Genomic DNA, 19,763 nt, shown 5'->3' on the forward strand with positions numbered 1-19,763 from the left:
AATAAAAAACATGGGGTTTCCTACTACTCTCTGAGGAACTGCAGAACCTTAGTGGTGAAGTGAAAAGGCTGGGCTGCTCTCTTCCCCTCAGCCCTGCCAGCATTCTTTCTCAAACTGACCTGTCTTCCTGCAGGGGGACTGCCCCACTCCACCCACCTGGTCCCTTCCTGGATTTCCTGACTGCCTGGGCTTATTTTTTAACCTTCTCTTCCTTGAAAAGCAGTGATCCAGAAAGTGGGCTCCTCCCCTCTGGTCACTGACCATCTTACTTTTCTAGGCTAACCATCCGCATTTCCCTTCAAAAGCTTTGGAAAATCAGCAGCAGTAGGAAGCTGGGCGCCTTCCAATTCCCCTACCACATCTTTCCTACTTTTAACTCGCTGAAATTACTGGCAGAACAGAGAGAAGTGGAGAAATGCCTCGCTTCTGAGTAGGGCCTGGGCTGGTTTGGCATTATCTTATTAAATTCAGCTGGCCCGGGTCCTGAGGACCTCTTCAGGTAACTTAGGCTTTGAGTTACAAATGGCTAAGGTGTAAGGAGGGAGTTACTGTTTTGGCCCTACAAGTCTAAGTACTATACAGCCTCCCCACTCCTAACCCTAGGTTCTAGGAATTCCAGCCTTGACCTGGGGACGAACCCCAAACGCAAATAAACGGTCTCCTCCCAGGCACTGAAAGCCAACCAACCTCATCACTCTGTCTCTCACTCTTTCTCTCTGTTCCTTCAGCCAGTTGCCCTGCTTAGCCAAGCTCCGCCGGCTGAGCCGTGGCGGGCCAGACCCGGCACTCGCGTACTCCCCGCACCCCAGCCCGGTCAGGGCAGAGGGGTGGGGGGGGGGGAGGTTGGGGAAGCGGGGGGCGGAGTTCCGTCCTTCGATGATTGGCTCGGGGCGGATGGGCTGCGGCCGTGCCGAGCCAACCCGCGGCGTGTTGCTATGTGCTGAGGCGAGGGGATAGGCGCGGGCGCGCGTCCGTCACAGGGCAGCCCCCCGGCCCCGACCCGGAGGGATGCGGAGTGGCGGCGGCGGCAGTCGCGGAGACTGTGGCTTTAAGAGCGCGCCCGGAGCCCGGGAGCCAGCCGGGCGGTCCTTCGTTGCTGCGCACCCCGGCGGAGCCGAGCCCAGCGCTGGCCGGACGGGGCAGCCTGCAGCCGGGTAGGCAAACCTGGAGCGCGGCGCGGGCCGGGCGCGCGTGGGCGTGGGGCGCACTGTCAGCGCGGACGCCTGGCACCCAGCGCCGGGCACCGGTCCCTGAGCCCCGCCGTTCCCGCCCCGGCGGAGCGCGCGGCGCCCTGTGCGCCGCGCCGCCGAGGCGGGGTCCGGCGTGGGGTCCCGGTGGGGGCCGCGGGCGCAGGGGGGCGGGAAGCGGGCCGCCGGGGCCACGTGACCGGTTTGTTTACAAACACTGCCGGGCCCCGGCGGCTGCCTGCGGAGGGACCTGTGGTGGCGCGGGTGCCCGGGTCGGGGTCGGGGAGTTGTGCGAGGAGCCGGGCAAGTCTAGGGTGCGTGGTTTGGCGGATGGGACTTGGACACCGGGTCGCTGCTGCTTCTCAGCATAGTTTCTGCGGGTTCGGGGTCCGGGGGGGTTGCTTCGGGCGCTTTCTGTACCCGGTGACGCTGGGTCTCCGCCGGAGACACTGGGTCCGGGGGCGCCGCCTTCGGGGCCCCTGCCTGTGGGGGACTGGCAGCCCTCGAAACTCCCAGGAGCGCTTGGCAGGCCCTGGGCCGAGGTAACCGCAGCCGAGTTCCTGCCTGGCCGCTTCCCGGAGCCTCCCCACTGTCCTTGCCAAGGGGGTGGGCGCCGAGTTCTCTCCTGCCCGACGGAATGTAGGGGCCTCTCCAGCGAGTACCTCCGAGAAACTGGCGCTGAGGGGCAGCCCCTATCTCTCACTGCTTCAAGTTCACCCTCCTTGGCCGCTGACCTCCTCTGGGTGTCTTGACTCAAGTGGTGGCTTTTCTCCCGTTGGGGGTTGGGGTAACCACCTGTTCTTTTGGACGAAACCCAGGAGACTGCCACTCTGACTTCACTCTCAGCTTACAAGCACTTAAAAAGCCGAGTGTGTCCTACGTTTGTCTCTGTCGCAAGTTGCAGACCCTCCCACAGTCCTACCGCCATGAATGGCACACGAAACTGCTCCTGGGTTTGATGGGGTTTTTGCTTTTTCGGTCTTCTTGTCAATTTTCTGTCTTGGAGTCATGAGGCTCTTTTAAGTGAGTCCTTGCTTCTGGTGAATCTAAACGCTAACAAGATACCTAGCGGTTTATCTTTTCTTTGCCCTTCCTCTCTTCTTGTTCTCTTCTGGTCCAGCAAGATGGGGTTCCCTGTCCTAGAGCGTTGGGCAAGCAGGAAAGTTGTTTGCTTCCCTGTACCCCATTTGGTGACAGAACATGGGCAGAGCAAGGAACTTAGGAGGTTTAGAAGTTAAGTGACTTGCTGGAGGTAACTCCTGTCACTGGCTCTGGGGAGGGACTTGACCTCACATGCTTGATGCTCTTCAGTACTCTCCTGGTTGTGAGAACTCCAGGCCTTGTCATCAGTGGGCTTGAATGACCACTCCCTAGCCTTCCTTTGACTTCATCATTGCCACAGGATGCGAAGGTGGGCCGAATCTGAATTCTGTCTATTCCTCTCTTCATTTCCTTAGCACTTACACTAAGGCTGAGTCTTGCCCCTGATGAAGAACATTTTAATTCCTCTGAACTGTGATAAGAGTGGCTATAAACTCTTTACCAAGAAACAGGTCCAGCCTGAGGAGAGTTGTGCAGACTTCCCTTTGGCACCATCCTTTATCCCCAGCTCCATCGTAGGGGTCTCAGGCAAGAGTGGGGGCCGTGGGCTCATACCTCTCCTTAACTTATTTGCCTTATTGGTTTAGGATTTGATAATAGAATTTCTGGGATCTGTCTTGGTATCTTGTGCTTGAACTAAAATAAAAAAGCTTGGAGTTAGGGGTGGAAAATGGAAAATAAAACATCATGCACAAGAGTACTGTTTTCCTTCTTCCCTCTAGGAGAGTGGTTTCAAAACTTTTGAGTGGGATCCAAAGTAAGGAATACCTTTTACATCAGTGCACTGAGGTCCACAACTGTGATAAGTTGCAGGAAACAATTGCCGTAGCTACCTGCAGTGTGCTCTCTACATAGTTTTTTCTTCTTAACTAAAAACAAACAACCCAACTGCTGGTCATGGCCTGTTAATGTGATTTCTTGACCAAATGGGTGATTGGGTGATGACCCACAGTTTAAGAAACATTGCTCCAGGGTAGAGGTTCTCAAACTTGAATGTGCACAAAGATGATCTGAATAGTGTTCAAAAATGCAGTCTGTCAGTCCACTCTGGAGATGTTTATTCTCAGTGGGGTGCATTTTTATTAAGTGGACCATGAGATTGTGATGCAGGTGGTCAATAAGAAACCCTGGTCTAATGGGAATTGGGGGCAATGAACAATGAAAGGCATTAACTGGATATGAGGCATGCAAAGCCTTAGTCATGTATGTGACCTACTCTATGCAAACCCAAGATCACTCATCTGCTAGTCACACTAGCCTAGGCTTTGAAAAGTCCAAGGGTATGGTGTTTGCTTTTAGCTGCTGTGAAGCGTTGGCCATCCCTTGACCCCCATCCCTCCCACACCACCCTGCCCAGTCCATTTGAGGGCTGCTGTTCGGTGTGCTGTATGGCTGGATGTTTCTAGGTGCGTGGGATTGGGGTTTGTGAGTAGTGCTGGTGAGTCTGCTGTACTATTCATAGATTATTAAAATCATTAAAACATATAAAAATATAAAAATATAAAAATCATTAAAATTCAGATAGTTTTGAGGCAGTGACATAGTTACTATGCCTGGGGTATTAACAGTTGGCCAGCAGAAAATGTTGATGTTGTTTAATAGCCGGGTATTCCAGGCCATGTGGCCTGGGGGAAGGGCAGGCAGGCTGGTGATTTTGTTTGGGAGCATGGGGGGAGTCAGGGGTTTGTCTGTCAACAGTTGTTAATAAAAGGCACAAGTTCCCCTGACCTCCTTGCCTACCTCAGCCCTGGTTCTTTTCCTGTGATGACAGCTTGGCTCCTATGCGCAGGTGAATCTTGTTAGTTACCTCTAGCTCTACCTTCAAGCACAAACATGCACACACCTGATGCATCCACGCGTTAGAGGTTTCCCTCTTATTGAGTCCAAACATGTGGGTAAAAGAAATTTCCTTGAGTTAATCAAAGCTGCATTTAGCTTCAAATAGAACTGTGTCCAAATTCAAATTCAACAATGGTCCTTCCTGCCAAGGGTATGCTTTATATGGGAATACTAACTGTAGGATTGTTGAAATGAATAATGTTCAGTTTGGTCAAGCCACTCATATTTAAGATGTTTAGCTTTGAGCCTGTAATAAAAAAGAAAGCAACAAATGGATGGCAAAGGATAGGATATCCTAGTATAGAAAAGTAGAGGGAAGAGATGTCCAGGTGGGACTATAATGGAGGATCAGGATCTGTTTTCCTTTGTAAATTATCTTGGCGTTTCCCTAGGGTCCATTGACAAACCACTAGGTGCTCTTGACAATTGAATTCCCTTAGCAGGAAGGGGGTCTAAAGCTGTGGAAAGGGAATCCTCTTTTTTTAAACTTGAGCGTCCATTTATGGAAAGCCAGGGCCTGCAGGCTAAAGGTATTTTGTTAGAGTTGATAGTTTTCAATGATTTTTTCCTTAGCAAAAGATGAGACTTGCATCTTTAAAGGACCACACCTACCTGAATTTCCCTGAGATTTGGGAATATCCCCCCCTAGGGTCTAAAATAAATTGGATTATGCTATTCCCGTTTAAAGTTTTCCAATGGCTTCCTACTGCCCTTCAGACATAATCCAACTCCCTTCCCTTTGGGCATTGGACAGCCTGTCCCCTTCCCCCAGCCTCTCCCTCCTCTCCCACAGGTCCTTACCTGGTCCACTTTGCTTCAGTCTGCTCCAAGTGGGCCAGCTTTCCTCAGGTTTCTGAAATGTTGAAGGTTTGTTTCTGTCATTGGGTCTTTCTACTCGTAGTTACTCTTTCCAGAATGCCATTCTCCAAATTTTTACATGATTGGCTCTCTCACTTGCATCTCAGAGAGCCCCTCTCAGACCAGTTATCTAGAACAGCTCCTCCCTTCCCTGTCTCTCAGCCTCTCTTAATCCCCTTAACTTTATTTTTTTTTCAAGGCACTTTAATACCATCTGGAAATACATTTTGTACTTGATGGCTAGATTGGAAGCTTTGGAGCTTCTGTCTTGCTCCCAGCTGACAGTACCTGGAATGAGTAGCTCTGGATAAATAGCTACCCGTTGGTGCAATGAATGAATGACTAAAGAGAGCCAAGGTTTTGAGTCTCTTAAGAGTAGGAAATAATAGTTTTATTTTCAAGAGAAGAGGAAAAGAATTTTTCTCTCCCTTTTCCTGGGGTGTGATAGTGTTCCCTTGGAATTTATTTCAGGATTTCCGCTTTTCACAATATTTTTCACCCTTTTATACTTTTTAATAGATCTCTAAAAGTTCCACTGCCATTTTGTTGTTAATAAACAACCTTGCCTCCCCCAGTAGCTTTATTTTGTTTTCACTGTTCTCCTGACAAACAAGTCATTTCTACCAGTAATCACATTTCATTAATACTAGGAGGCACTATAAGTGGGGCTAAGAACCTGGGCTTTGGAACCAGAAAGATCTGGATAATTAGCTCTGTGACCTTGGGCAATTTGCTAAAATTCTCTTTATTTGTAAAATAGGACTAATAATAGTTTCCATCACACAGAATTGATGGGAAGACAAAATGAGAGGATGTATAGGAAACCAGGCAGAGAGCCTGGCACATAAGCACTTGCTGTTAGCTTTTATTTATTTATTTTAGAGAGAAATGGAGAGAAAGAGTGAGTGCTGGAGGGAAAGAGGGACAGAGGGAGAGAATCTCAAGCCGACTTCAGCCAACGCGCTCAGCCTGACTTGGGTTTCGATCTCATGACCCTGAGATCGTGACCGAGCTGAAACCAAGAGTCCCACACTTAACCAACCGAGCCACCCAGGCTCCCTGCTGTTAGCTTTTAATAATAACACTCATACTAATAGTTAGATTTCCCTCCTCTCTTTGGCAGGAATTCCCAACCCATTGATTTGGGAGTGTGCAATAAGAGGGAGAAAACCACCAGATCTTAAATTAGTGCCAGTAAATGAAGACCAAACATGTCACTTAGATCTCTCAGGACTAGAGTGGAAGTTAGGAATCATCTAATCGCACATTGCCTCCCAACTTTTGATAACACCCATGTGGAAGAAGTCGTGGAAGTTTTTGGAAGGACATGTTGTCTACCTGTTCCTCTGGCCATTCTTAGTTTTATCCTTGGATTAAGCTGGGCTGACTGAAAGCTGCATATTTGGGCCATATTACCTCAGCCCCTCCAGAATTATTTTCACTGAGATGAACTTTGGTGTCCTGCCTTTTGCTTTCTCGGAGGGACACAGTCCGAAACAGCTTTATAACACTACTACATTTCTCGTTAAGGGTTGATGTTTGCTGCGGCCTTAAGCTACAATTTCACTTAGTATCCCCTTTAAGTAGTTAATAGGAGAAATTTCTTTCAGGGACAAGTGCCAGAAAAAGCTTTGCCTCTCCTGAGGAACGGGCATGATATTTCTTTGTGGACAATTGGAAATGTATAACTGATCATGTTTCTCTCTTTTGCTTTGCTTTCCATGTGCCAGGAAGCAGAGAGCCAAATCTGTGGCCTGACTTGAGTAACTTTAGGGCCCCTCATCCTAATTTTTTCCTTGTAATTTCTATTTTCTCTAATTTCAGGTTAGTGATTTATAATTCCTTTTTAATTGGGTAGATGCTGATTTGGATTTTAAAATCATTTCAGATTTTACTTTTTAGAGATATAAACGTTGAGGCTAAGTAGGCAAAAGAACTTGCTTAAGACAGAGCTAATTAAGGCAAAACAGAGACCCAGGGTTCTTTCTACTCCTGTACATTCTAGAATAATGTCAACTCCTGAATAAAACCCCATATAACCCATAATGTCTTGAGCCTAGGCAAAGCCTACCTCCTCTCTGTGACGAGGCAAAGGAACATTCTGCTAGTGAGGTAACAACACTACCGCTCGCATTCCTGGTTGGGTCAGCAGCCCTGTGCTCTCCTGTTTCCTGAGCTACAGCCTTCCCCTGTGGTCTTGAGAATGTGGTATGTCCAGATTTAGTGGTTTTGATCTGAAACTAGATTGCCAGCTCAGAATGAGCTTAGTCTCTAGTGTCTGGAGTTCCCTTGTCTGTTTCTTACTAGGGAAGGAAGGCTCAATATCTAGATGGCAGATGGGTGCCACTGAGGCTCAAACGGGGTCTTCTGGTCATGAACAGGAGCTGAGTTTGGTTCTACTGAAGAAAGTGGCATTATTTTATCTGATAAGAAATTTAATCATAAGAAATATTGACCTTCCCAATGATTTGTTTTGTTTTCCCATGCTGTTCTGGTTGTGAGTACCTGGGGCAAGAGAGGATAAGCTTGGAGCACATCCTGCCTGAGTCAGTAAAATTTTGAGCTACAGAAGAGGAACTTCTGGCCTGAAAATGAACCTTGGTTTCGCTTCATTTTCCTGGCTAATAATAATTCAACAGGTAACATAAGACCTTTGGGAGATAAATGGGTTAAGATATGGCCCCTGCCCCTAAGAGCATATACTCAAATAGGAGTGGTTAAGGCATATGTGTCAATAACCACAGTATAAGGTACAAAGAGTTTATTTTTGTTGTTGTTGGGTTTTTTTTGTTTTTAAAGATTTTATTTATTTGACAGAGAGAGACACAGCAAGAGCAGGAACACAATCAGGGGGAGAGGGAGAGGGAGAAACAGGCTTCCCGCCGAGCAGGGAGCCCGACACGGGACTGGATCCCAGGACCCTGGGATCATGACTTGAGCCGAAGGCAGGCGCTTAATGACTGAGCCACCCAGGCACCCCAAGGTACAAAGAGCTTAAAGTCCTTATGGAGAAGGGTAGGCGTTTTGGAGATGGAGCTGTGAAGAATGATGAGGACTTAAATGTGCAGAAAGGCTCCAGGGGGGAACAGTGTGCAAAGGCACAGAGATATGATAATGTATGGGGAATGTTCAGTAGGCACATGAGATGTTGGAAAGAGAACATTGGGATTTTGCTTGGGCTGCTGTTGCTACAGTTTACTTATTTTTTTCCCCCAAAGTTTATTTATTTATTTTTTTTAGCAATCTCTACACCCAACATGGGGCTCGAACCCAGGACTCCGAGATCAAGAGTCCCATGCTCTTCTGAGCCAGCCAGGCACTCCACTATTGCTACAGTTTAGAGTAACTCCATGGAAATGGACTGTTGCTTCCATTCACAGAAGTCTGTGAATGATGGTTAGTTGACGTTGATAATAGGCATTCTCAAAAAACGGGACTATCCCTAGAGATTCTCAAATCTTAGACTGCTGTAAGAATTTCTAGTCCAACCAAAGGCCTACAAAATGAAAATTTTCAGCTAGGGAATCGAATAAAAGCAAGCAAATAATACCCCCCTGCAAAAAAATGTTCCCAAGTTTATCTAATGTACATGTCTGAGGTCTGGAAATCGCTGAGGTAGTTGATCTCCTTAGTAGAACCAGCTACTAAGCATCTATGACCTTTGGCCTCCTTTCCCTCACTGTATTTTTGCCACTTCCTTTTCTTCTCGTTTGTATTCCTCCTGCATGTGTCATCCATTATATTTGCCTCCTGTTTATCTCTTCTTTTACTACTTTGGTCTTTTGTCTGTTGGGGGTCCCTCCCTAAATTGATCCACGGCCAAATAGACCATAAAGTAGAAATGAATTCTTTTCTTTGTATTAATGGTATAAAGGTGTACTATGTATAAATGCAAACTAAATAGGGCTTTTGGTTAGTTTTGCTTACATGATTCTTCCTTTTTCCCTCAAATCCTAAAGGAAACAAACTATCCCTATATATGACTGCCGCCTTAAAGCTAAAAACCCCTTAGCGGGAAGATACGACAGGAACCGAAAACTGGCTTTTTCTTGTGCCTAATCTGTTGTCCTACCTTCTGGTTGAGGTTATTCCCTTCCCTCCTTTGTTTTCTCGTATTTCTGTAATTAAAAGTTGAAGCAGTGAGCCAACCCTGAGAGTTTGAAGATGTTTTAAGAGAACTTGACATTTTTGTTTGCATTATAATTAGTTGAAGATATTCTGCTTGTTGCTCTAAAGGGCTCAAGGACCAAGGATGCCCATCTTCAGACTCTTCTCTGGCTTGTCTGGGTTGAAGGATCCACGGGGGGTGGGGGTAGGGGTTGTCTGAGGATTCACATCCTGGTTCTGGTTCTAGTGGAGTGATCTTGGGCAAAATGTTTAATTTCTTGGCTTTTTTCCTTATCATTCAAACAAGGGTAATCATAATAATGCCTGCCTCTCTGGGTTGTTGTGAGGATTAATTGAGATAATGCATATCAAGTACTTGGCCCCTCATGGGACCATGATAGGAAATTAATAAACTGTAGAGTCCTGGAGGTTTACTGACAGTTGCTGCAGGGCCTCAGATGACTCCTCTTTACCTCCTCCCCTCACTTCCCACATTCCTTCGACCAACCTTTCTGAGCTCTTAGTGCAAGCCAGGCTTTGGCCTGGGTATGAAGGATGATTAACCAGATGTGGTCTTCGGCCAGGAATGGCTCACGATCTAGGGGGAAGACTGACCCATAAACAGCTAGCTTTGTGGATGTTTCTTAAGTTATATGAAAAAGCTGCACTGGCAATGTGCATGGGGCCCCTTGATGTGCCAGGCCTGAAAGGAAAAAAAGTTATAATTCTTCCTAAAATCTATCTGCCATTCCCATAACAGGAGAAATCTAGAAATCTGCTCTAGAATCAGTCTTTCTCTCTCCCACCCTCCTCCTTTTCTTCTTCAATAGGTGGCAATACTAGATGGCAATTTAATAATTCTTAGGACAAAATACATCCATCTTCGAGCTGGTGATGCTTGGGACTTTAGACATACAGGCATCCTTTTGAATGTGCTTCTGCCCTTTTTTTTCCCCTCTCGAGTAGTAAAGTTCAGTTTCCAAATTGCAATTGTGGAGAGACAGGGAGCCCAGCCACAGATGTCAGAGTCTAGAGTTTTGGATTTATTTGAATTGGGAGATTAAAGTGAGGACACCAAAGGCATGCTGACAGCTGAACAACAGAATTGTATTGGCAGATTGGGGATGGATGGTTTGTAACTAATTGGGGCCCCAGCTGTGCCCTGGGGGAGCAGCAGTTAAAGAGAAATCAAGGTCACACAGTACCCAGGGTCCAGAGACGTTCATTTACTCAGTAAATAATATTTGATCTTTGAGAGTGTGAGTTACAGACGACAGTCAAATGATCTCCCCAGTAAAATACAACTGCAGCTGTGAAGAGTGCTCTGCCTATGGAAGAGGAACCTGGGTAGTGGGCATTGGTGGAGGCTAAGGGGAGGGTTCCCTGGTGAAGTCACTTCCAAAGGTCGGCCACCATCTCTTACCCTACTTTCCAAAATGTTGTTTTCTTTTCTTTCTTTTTTTTTTTTTTTTAAGATTTTATTTATTCATTTGACAGAGAGCACAAGCAGGGGGAGCTGCAGGCAGAGGGAGAGGGAGAAGCAGACTCCCCGCTGATCAGAGAGCCCGATGCGGGGCTCCATCCCAGGACTTGGAGATCCTGACCTGAGCCGAAGGCAGATGCTTAACCATCTAAGCCACCCAGGTGCCCCCAAAATGTTGAGATCTTCTAAATGACTGTTTTACACTGTAGTTCAAGTGTAGCCCTGTCTGGGGGCCGAGTGATGGACCCAGTCCCTCTCTGGGTCCCAGATCATGAGGAAAATGTATTTATTTTGTTTTCACCAACATTGTCTTCTCTGAGCCTGGCCAAATACAAAACAAAGGACTGATGCTGAGGGCGACAGTCTCTGGGGGGGGGGGGAGGGCTGGAGGAAAAGGGCAGATCTGGCCTTGTTTTGAACATGGAATCAAGAGGCAGGGTCGAGGGACCCCTTTTCTTGATGACCTGAATCAAATCTGACAGTTCATTTCTCTTCTCCTCAGACTGCCCCGGGGGGTTTTGTGGGGACCACCCTGGGAGAAAGAAGCTTCGTGGGTTGGAAGTCTGAGGGTTTCTCCAGGGGTTAGAAGTCTATGCCAGTCTGGGGAGGGTCCCTTGGGAAGCTGCCCAGTGGCACAGAGGTGGTGTGAAGGGCCGGGGGAGGTGGAATGAGAAATGTTTCTTGCCATCAGACAGCACCCAGGTAAAGGCATCGGAGGGTCTTGTCGGGCGTCGCCTTGGAGCCACGGCTCCACAGTCCTGAGCATCATGCTCCATCTGCCAGGCCAAGCAAGTTGACATCACAGAAGTTTGTTAGCCTTTTAACTTTGTGGAGCATTAATGGTGTGCGAGTCCCATGTAATGGCCAGAATTAGATATTTTAAATGCCCTGGATAGTGTTTAAGTAAGATTAAAAATATCAGCTTTACAGGGCAGCACCGTTTCACTGATGGTCACTCATTTTATTCAGTTAATTACCATTTATCAAGACTCTCCGGGGGGTGGGGGAGACTCTGATGTGCCTGAGACTAGGAGTCCTGGGGAAACCAAGTGGCATTAAAGACTGGACTTGAGCTGCAGGAAGCTCCCAGTCTGGGAGACAGATACGTGAACAGTGTGGTGGAGCACCATTCAGGCGAAAAGAGTTTTTTGCATGCTGGGCAAAGGGGGCCACTGCCTCTGCTTAGGGTCTTATTCGGGTATTAAGGGATGAGCAGGCATTTACCAGGCAGTGAAGATAGGTTAAGGCTTTGCAAGAGGCTGAACCAACTTGGGAAAAAGTAGTGAACAAGCTTGGTCTGCTGGGGAAACAGGTTTGGAGTGAGGTGGGAAGGTGATGGTGAGGATAAGGAGAATCAGCCCAGTTCCTTGGTGCCACCCGAGGGGTTGGACCTTGTCCTGTAGGCTGCTAGGAAACCACTGGAGGTTTTGAAACATGAGAGATGTGATCAGATTGTGCTGTATAAATAGAATTCTAGAATGGGCTGGAGAGGTAAGAGCTGAGTCAGGGAGACCAGTTTAGGAAGCTGTCACGTGAGTTCAGGATGAGGGAGGGTAGGGCCCACCCAGTGCTGCTGGCTGTGGCTGTGAAGATGGCTATGGGAGACTGGATAACAGCGCCAGAACCAACTGTCTAGGAGACCGATGGAGTATGACATAGAAGGGCGAGAGAGAGTAGAGTCTGGACTGCTTTGGCAACTGGGCCTTCAGAATCAGGGTGAAGGTGGTAGGAGCCAGGGGAAGGGGAAAGATGGTGCTGGCTTTGGATGCATTTGGTTTGAAGTGCCTTCCTAGGAGCCAGTTAGAGAGGCCTTTTTTAGAAAGGGATCCAGGCTTCAGGGGCAGGAGGCAGAGGTTTAGAAGACTTGGGTGTGGATGAGGGTGTCCATGGGGAGCAGGCAGTCAGGCACATGGTAGAAGCACCTCCAAGGAGGAGGAGGAAGAGCAGCCAGGGAGATGGACACCCTGAGAGAGAGAGAAGCAGGAGAGGCATGATGAGGTGCAGAAGGGGAGAGTTTAAGGGAAAAGTAGGCTGAACTAACCACAAGAGAACTAACTTGAATGCAACACCAGGGCCAAATAGTGTTAGCATTCAAATATATTAGTGTTTGGACTTGGCATGTTGGAGGCTGCCCATGTTTTTGTAACTCAAAAGCCTGGTTGTGATAAATGATATATTCATGGAGCTTTGCCAGAAGGCTCTGTAGCTCTTCCATTCCTCTGGAGAGTCTGTATCACTGGATCCAGCCAGATCATCAGAAAGCCATGTTCTTGGGCTGCCCTGATTTGACCCCCATGTAGAATCCCTTTTACTGAATTGCCCTTTACTGTTATGCTGTGCATTTTCATGGAGGAACCTCTAAGAAACAGTCTTGCAAGAGTTTTATCGTAGGAGCTATTGGTGTGTGCTGAGGATCTCGTCCACTGAGTTCACTGCTCATCATCTCCTCTGCAACCATCCACAGAAGAAATGTCTCTTAGAAAACCTGTAGCTTGAACAACCAAAATTTACAGAAACTATAAACCTTATAACTACTCATTTTCTTTTCTGCCTTGCTTACTGGGGAGCTCAAAGCCAAATATGCAACTGAAATTCAGTAAATATTTAGCAACTTAATAGCATGCATTTCTCTGTCGTAACTCTCCTTGTGTTCTTCCATTTTTCTTACCCTAATTTCTTCATCTATTTTAAAACAATGAAGCGTGGATCACTACATCAAAAACTAATGATGTATTGTATAGTGACTAACATAACATAATAAAATTAAATTTAAAAAAAATAAAGAGAGACACTATGAAAGAAATTGAGGAAGACAAAAAAAAAGTATTGTTTATGTTTTTGTAAGTTACCTTAAATCATTTTTGGAGTTGGGAGATGTATAAGAAAAAGAAGGAAGCCATTGATGAACTTCAGTCAAGTGTCCTTGGAAATGAATCTTCAGACAGATCGTTTGGGCTTTTTTACATCATTATTTATTGAAATTGTAGAAACAACCCAAAGTAATATCTGATCTCTTCATAGCCAGCTAGTAACAGCTACTTCTAATATCTAGTGAATTACGTGCAAGTGTCAGGATGTTCAAGGGGAACCACCTCTTCTCTATGCAGATGTTCTAACAGATGCAGGCCTCATGCTGGACTAAGGGCCATGTGGTAATATATTGGTCTGCTAACAGATGTTGCAAAGGCACTGTCCAGCAGCCATTTCTGAGTGGACTCTGCACGACTGAATGTTCTGTGACCTCACTGAAATCCAGGTCTTACCACAGTGAAGGATGGTGGGTGGATACTGTGCTCTCGGGCGGGATTCGGCTGGCAGAGACATCATTACAACATGGAATCAGGACTTTAAGAGCCGAAGGAATCCTAGAGCTCATGTAGGATTATCATCTGACAGATAATCCCTGTGAAATCAAGACTAGGCCCTGTGTCTAGGGTAGAGCTGAATGGTTGGCTTTGTTTATGAAAGAGAGTGGATCCTTGACTATGAAAGCTGGCTTTTATTATCTGGATGAAACTGAAGTGCCACCTGGGTCCGGTGCTATACAGTGGGTAACTGTGAAGTGATGACAGTGATTTTCCTATGGGCCTTGCTCATCAGCTCTGTGGTAGTCATAATAGGGGCATTTCAGTAAAGTTTTCAGTAGTGGCCCCATCCTGGGAGTAGTGGAGTCAGTGTGGGCTGCTGCAGAGGTAACTTTTCCACCGCACTAAGTGAGGGAGGGTGATCTGTTCGGAATGATACAGCAATAATGTCAGATCCCCAGCTAAGCCACAAGAAACTGCTTTTAAACCACAGTGTACCTTTAAGTGGATTAATTGAGGTCCTAACTCTCTGACCACCATGAGTCAACGTGGGGGACAGGAACGCTGCTCGTTGGGGTCTTGTGAATAGGAACAGTTCCCGCACTTTTTCTCCCTTGCTGGTGGGGACGATTATAGCTAATCAGGGTTATTGAATGCTAACTCAGGTGTGAGGTGCTGTGCTGAATGCTCCACTCGCAATATCTCATTTGATTCTTTTGTCTCCTCTGCGAGGTAGGCAGTGTTGTTATTCCTTTTCAGGCAACTTGCCCAGTGGTGATGCGGCTAGTGCGTGAGAAAAACCGAAACTGGACCCAGGTCCATTGGCCTCTTCATCCTGTAAGCCCTTAGAGTGGACTACACCTCCAGCCACTTACTTGATGGTCCAGGGAGACTGGGTCTCTCCGCTCCCTGGTCTGGGTTCAGGATTCTGGTGAGATTAGGAATGGGGAAGGAGGACCTTCCTCCTTGGATAGAGGCCTTCCACAGACATTGTCTCTTTTTTCTGCCTCCCAGTTCTAGAAATGGCTCACCTGGTCCTTTTCCACTGCCGCCTTTTATTGCCTCTAATCAGGACTTCTCCCTTTCCCGATACATGTATATATGTAACCTAGGCCCCACAAAGGCAAAGAATGAACCTGGATGTCGATGACAGGCCTTTGGTTAACACCCAGGACTTAGAACATCTGTAGCCCAGAAGAACCATAGTTCTGGGCATCTCAGCACAGGGTCTGAGTGGGGGCAGTCAGGGGAGAATAGTATTTCATGGGCCTTGGGGACCCAGAGTAATTTTGCCTCCTACCTCATTACTTGGAGGGGGAAAGGAGGGGCGTCAATTATGTCTGCTACCCACACAGGTGGGTGGATTGGTCTAGTCAGCAGCCCGATGGGACGCAGAGGGAGTTTAGTTCAGTAATAGCTGCTGCTGTGGGCTGTGTGCTGTGTGCTGCTGAGTCCAGGGAGTGCGAGAATGTGGTCCCTACTCTTGGAGCTTAACTCTAGTAGAGGATAGAGAGGCAGAAAAGGATAATTTTCGTTTTGATAAGTGTTCAGATAAAAGTGAGCCCAGAGGAAGGACCAATAAGCCCCATGTGGAGGTGGCATTTGAGCTGAATCTTTTTTTTTAAGATTTTTAAAAAATTTATTTATTTGAGGGGGAGGGGGAGAGAGTGAGGGAGAAGCAGACTCCCTGCCAAGTGGGGAGCCCGATGTGGGGCGCGATCCCAGGACCCTGGGATCATGACCTGAGCCGAAGGCAGACGTTTAACTGACTGAGCCACCCAGACTCACCCTGAGCTGAGTCTTAATGGACAAGTTAAAGGGCCTAGTGAGGGGTGCCCTCTCCCTCTGCTGTTCCCCCTGCTTGTGCTCTCTCTCTGTCAAATAAATAAAATAAAATAAAAATCTTAAAAAAAATAAATAAAAGGTCTGGTGAGGAGAAATCGGAAGGATGCCTCAGGCTGAGGGAATGGCATCAGCAAAACCGTGCAAGGGTGTATAAAGCATGGTGTGTTAGGGGGAACTAAAAGAATTTGGTTGCCAAATGGGAGCACTTAGGAGAGTCCCTGGCACATGGTAGACCCTTAAATGTCAGTTTAAAAAATGGGAGTGTAGAGTATGAAGTGATAGAGAAGACTCTGAAGCAATTCGTGGGTGTTGATGGTAGATGGATGTCAGTGGTAATACACACTTGGAACTTGTTTGTGCACTTAACTACATACCAGGTGCACATGCTGAGTATTAGTTTAGTTAATCCTCACAGAGCCTTATGAGGTTGATATTATTATTCCTATTTTCTAATGAGGAAATCATGGTTCAGAGAGGTTAAATAAACTTGCCCAAGGTCACACAGCTTGTATAGGATAAAACTGAGATTTGAAACCCATGAGTAAGGTTCTAGAACCCATCTCCTTTTTTTTTTTTTTAAGATTTTATTTATTTATTTGACAGAGACACAGTGAGAGAAGGAACGCAAGCAGGGGGAGTGGGAGAGGGAGAAGCAGACTCCCCATGAAGCAGGGAGCCCAATGCGGGGCTCAGTCCCAGGACTCTGGGATCATGACCTGAGCCGAAGGCAGATACTTAACAACTGAGCCACCCAGGCGCCCCCCCAACCTTGTCAGTTTCTGTGGCCCCTTGTCTCCCACCTCATTCATCCAGTTCCTTCATGGCTTACCTGGAGCATCCGTACCTCCTACCCCTCCATCCTGGGGACATGCAGAAGTTTCTCCTTTGGGTTCGGGCTGCCATTGTGGCTCATTGTGGAAAAGGCCTGTCAGGTGAGACAGCCAGGTTCGCTGTGTGCTCCCTATGCTTTTGGCTCTTGAAGTGCAGTATCTGAGGCGTTTGTTTTTAATCATAATAGTTCACATCTTTTCTTTCCATGCTGATCAGCAGGAGCCAGCTGGGGGTGGTAGCAAATCTTCCTTTAATTTCCACTGTGATGGATTGTTGCTTCACTTAAAATGGTGTTTAATTTGTACATGTTCCCTGAGGCTTTTAAATATCGGGCTCATTTGATTATTGTTGGAAATCAATTTGGACTCCACAGTATGTTGGACTCCACGAGTTGGACTCATGAAGCCCCATGGAGCCTATGTGGCCCCATTACAAGTACCGAAGTCCAGAAATCAATGCAGCCCCATATCCTTCGTTCCTTCCTTTAAAGAAAAAAAAACTTAGGGGTACCTGGGTGGTTCAGTTGGTCAAGCATCTGACTTCTTCAGGCTCAGGTCATGCTCTCAGGGCCTGCTCCGCAGGGAACCTGCTTGTCCCTCACCTTCTGCCCCTCCGCATGCTCTTGCTCTCTTGCTCTCTTTCTCCCTCTCAAATAAATAAATAAATAAATAAATAAATAAATAAATAAAATAAAAGGGACGCCTGGTGGCTCAGTCGGTTAAGCTTCAGCTCGGGTCATGATCCCAGGGTCCTGGGATCGAATTCCACATCAGGCTCCTTGCTCAGCAGGAAGCCTGCCTTTCCCTCTGCCCCTCCCCCTGCTTGTGCTCTCTCTTTCTCTCTTTCTGACAAATAAATAAAATCTTTAAAAATGAAATCTTTTTAAAAAATTAAAAAAATAAAGATTAAATCCATCTATTTTACCTTCCTTCCTAAGAACTGACTCAAAGAAGCCGCTTTTAAAATTTTCCCTTAGGAGGGAAGAAGACAGTAACAGGTGATTATTTTTTGGACCTAGCTGTCACCTCGTTTCTGTGACAGCCTACTCTCTTTGTTCTCAGGCACAACGATCCTCTCTTGATTCTGCTTCAGCTTGCTTTCTACTGACCCCTCTCATTCTTCCAGCTTGCCCTGTTGTGGTTGGACAAGATGCATATTTCATCAAGCCACTTTTTCTTTCCTTGCTTCTCAGGGAAGGAGTCCCATTTTGGTTGCCTGTGAATTCCTGTGAGAGAGGGAGAGGAGCAGAGTGACCCTGTTGCAGCAGAGTCTCATGTCAGCAGGCTAGGCTCTCCGGGGTTTCTCCAGCACCCAGCAGCCTGGGATGTTGCTTATGGGGTCGATTCTTCTCTTACCTTTTTAAGTTCAGAGCTGTGGTGTGTGATGAGTGTGTGCATGGGTATGTGTTTGTGTGTGACATGTTCACATTTAGTACAGACCATAAATGCTTACTCCTCAGAAGGTAGCTTTGAACAAGTTTTGGAATTCAGATTTGAAGCTGAGCATAACCAGAAACCCCTGCCTGCAAACTTTTTTTTTTTTTTTTGGTTTCCTACAGAAGAGAAGTGAGAGAAGAAATAATTCTACTCTGGGGAAATGCATAATTTAGAAGCTGTCTGCATGTATAAGAAAACAGACTCTGGCTGCTCTGTAAACCCAGACTGGCAGCCAGGGCTCGTTGTTTCCTTTTCTTCCTTCAGTGTTTGTATAACACCGATGGGACCCGTACTCTGAGTGCTTCCCACTGGGCAGTGAAGGCTGTGGACTTCAGAAGCTGGCCTGGGGCAAGCCTCTAGCTCGTTTCCCTGCCTGTCTTTCCTATTCCTTACCCTGACCTACCACCCCTTCCTTTCCTGGAGATACTGCCCTTCCTGAGAGTAAAACACGGGTATTGGAAAGTTCAAGGGTATTTCAGGAAACCTCAGGCAGGGTACTTGGCTCTTTCTACCACCTCTGACAGCTCAACACCCTCAACACCTGACACCATTGATCTACCATGGGCTTTTGTTTTGACCACACTCACCTTACCTTCTATCAGAGGATGTCCTGGGTGAGAAGGAGGGGCTCCGGATCCAAGGGGTCATGTGTCTTCCTTGTTCATCCCCTGTTATGGCCTGGCCTAACTCCGAGGCAAAGCTGGGGAAACCAGTTCTCACCTCCATATTCTTCCAAGTATTTCTATAATGTTCAGTGTCACCTGATTCCACATTTTTAAAAATAGTGGTGGGTGGACCAAGCAGGGAAGACACTATACCTGGGCCCTTGTAGATCTGAATTCCTTCTACAGTTGGACATCTCATGTGTAATTGGTCACCCTGAACATGGAGCCCTGCATGGTTCAGGACCGCACAAGGGACATGCAGGGTGAGAGTAGTGACCACTGTTGTCCTTCAGCCTAGTGCTGGGCAGTGCGGTTGGCCACTCAGGAGGATGTACAGAGTGCCAGGGGTACAGTGACTTTCAGTGACTGCTGTGGTGGGAAGGATGTCAGGGAGGAGGACAGCATCCCTTTGGAAAGATCTGGTTAGTAAGGTTTAGAGGAAAAAGAGAACTATGATTTACAGCTTTCTCTAAACATCCAGATGGATCCCAGACATAATACCGCAAAGATCTGATTTTATTTGTCTTCCTCCCCTGTCTCTCTAAATAATTTTATCTTTAAAGCATGATGCAGGGGGGGCACCTGGGTGGCTCATTCGTTAAGCATCTGCCTTCGGCTCAGGTCATGATCCCAGGGTCCTGGGATCGAGCCCCGTATCAGGCTCCCTGCTCCGCGGGAAGCCTGCTTCTCCCTCTCCCACTCCCTCTGCTTGTGTTCCCCTCTCTCGCTGTGTCTCTCTCTGTCAAATAAATAAATAAAATCTTTGAAAAAAAAAAAGGCATGATGCAGGCATGAATTAACACTATGACTCTCCTGGGAGGTAGGCAAGTGGGAACACCACCCCTATTAGTGAAGCGCAGGGCATAGGTAGGTCCAGAAGCTTCAGTCAGGGGATCCAGAGAAGCGGAGTGTGCATTGGACCTTGGGGCTTTGCCCTCGGAACTTTACTTGGACATAACCCGGAAACCACCCACTTTCTCAGTGTCCTTGGTTCCCAGTAGAATAAAATTGCTGAGGCAGTGGCAGGAGAGATGTTTGGTGCTGTGGGATGACTAATGGAAACTTTGAGGGTTGAGGAGAAATTCTGGTAAAATTTACTGTCATTG

At 47.1% G+C, this 19,763-nt stretch overlaps 1 protein-coding gene across 4 annotated transcripts in view; it reads left to right on the top strand.

Moving 5' to 3' along the window:
* The first annotated feature begins 990 nt into the window (after window positions 1-990).
* The window catches only part of YPEL2 (yippee like 2), a 95,411-nt gene continuing 76,638 nt past the window's right edge, over window positions 991-19,763 (top strand). For all 4 annotated transcript variants that reach the window (XR_014140687.1, XR_014140688.1, XM_081806059.1 and 1 more), the window contains exon 1: window positions 991-1,154. The gene's annotated coding sequence lies outside the window, so the exon portion shown is untranslated. The remainder of the gene's footprint in view (window positions 1,155-19,763) is intronic.

Source organism: Leptonychotes weddellii, chromosome 15 (genome assembly GCF_054177405.1).
Source record: "Leptonychotes weddellii isolate Sample4059 chromosome 15, ASM5417740v2, whole genome shotgun sequence".
NCBI lineage: Eukaryota > Metazoa > Chordata > Mammalia > Carnivora > Phocidae > Leptonychotes > Leptonychotes weddellii.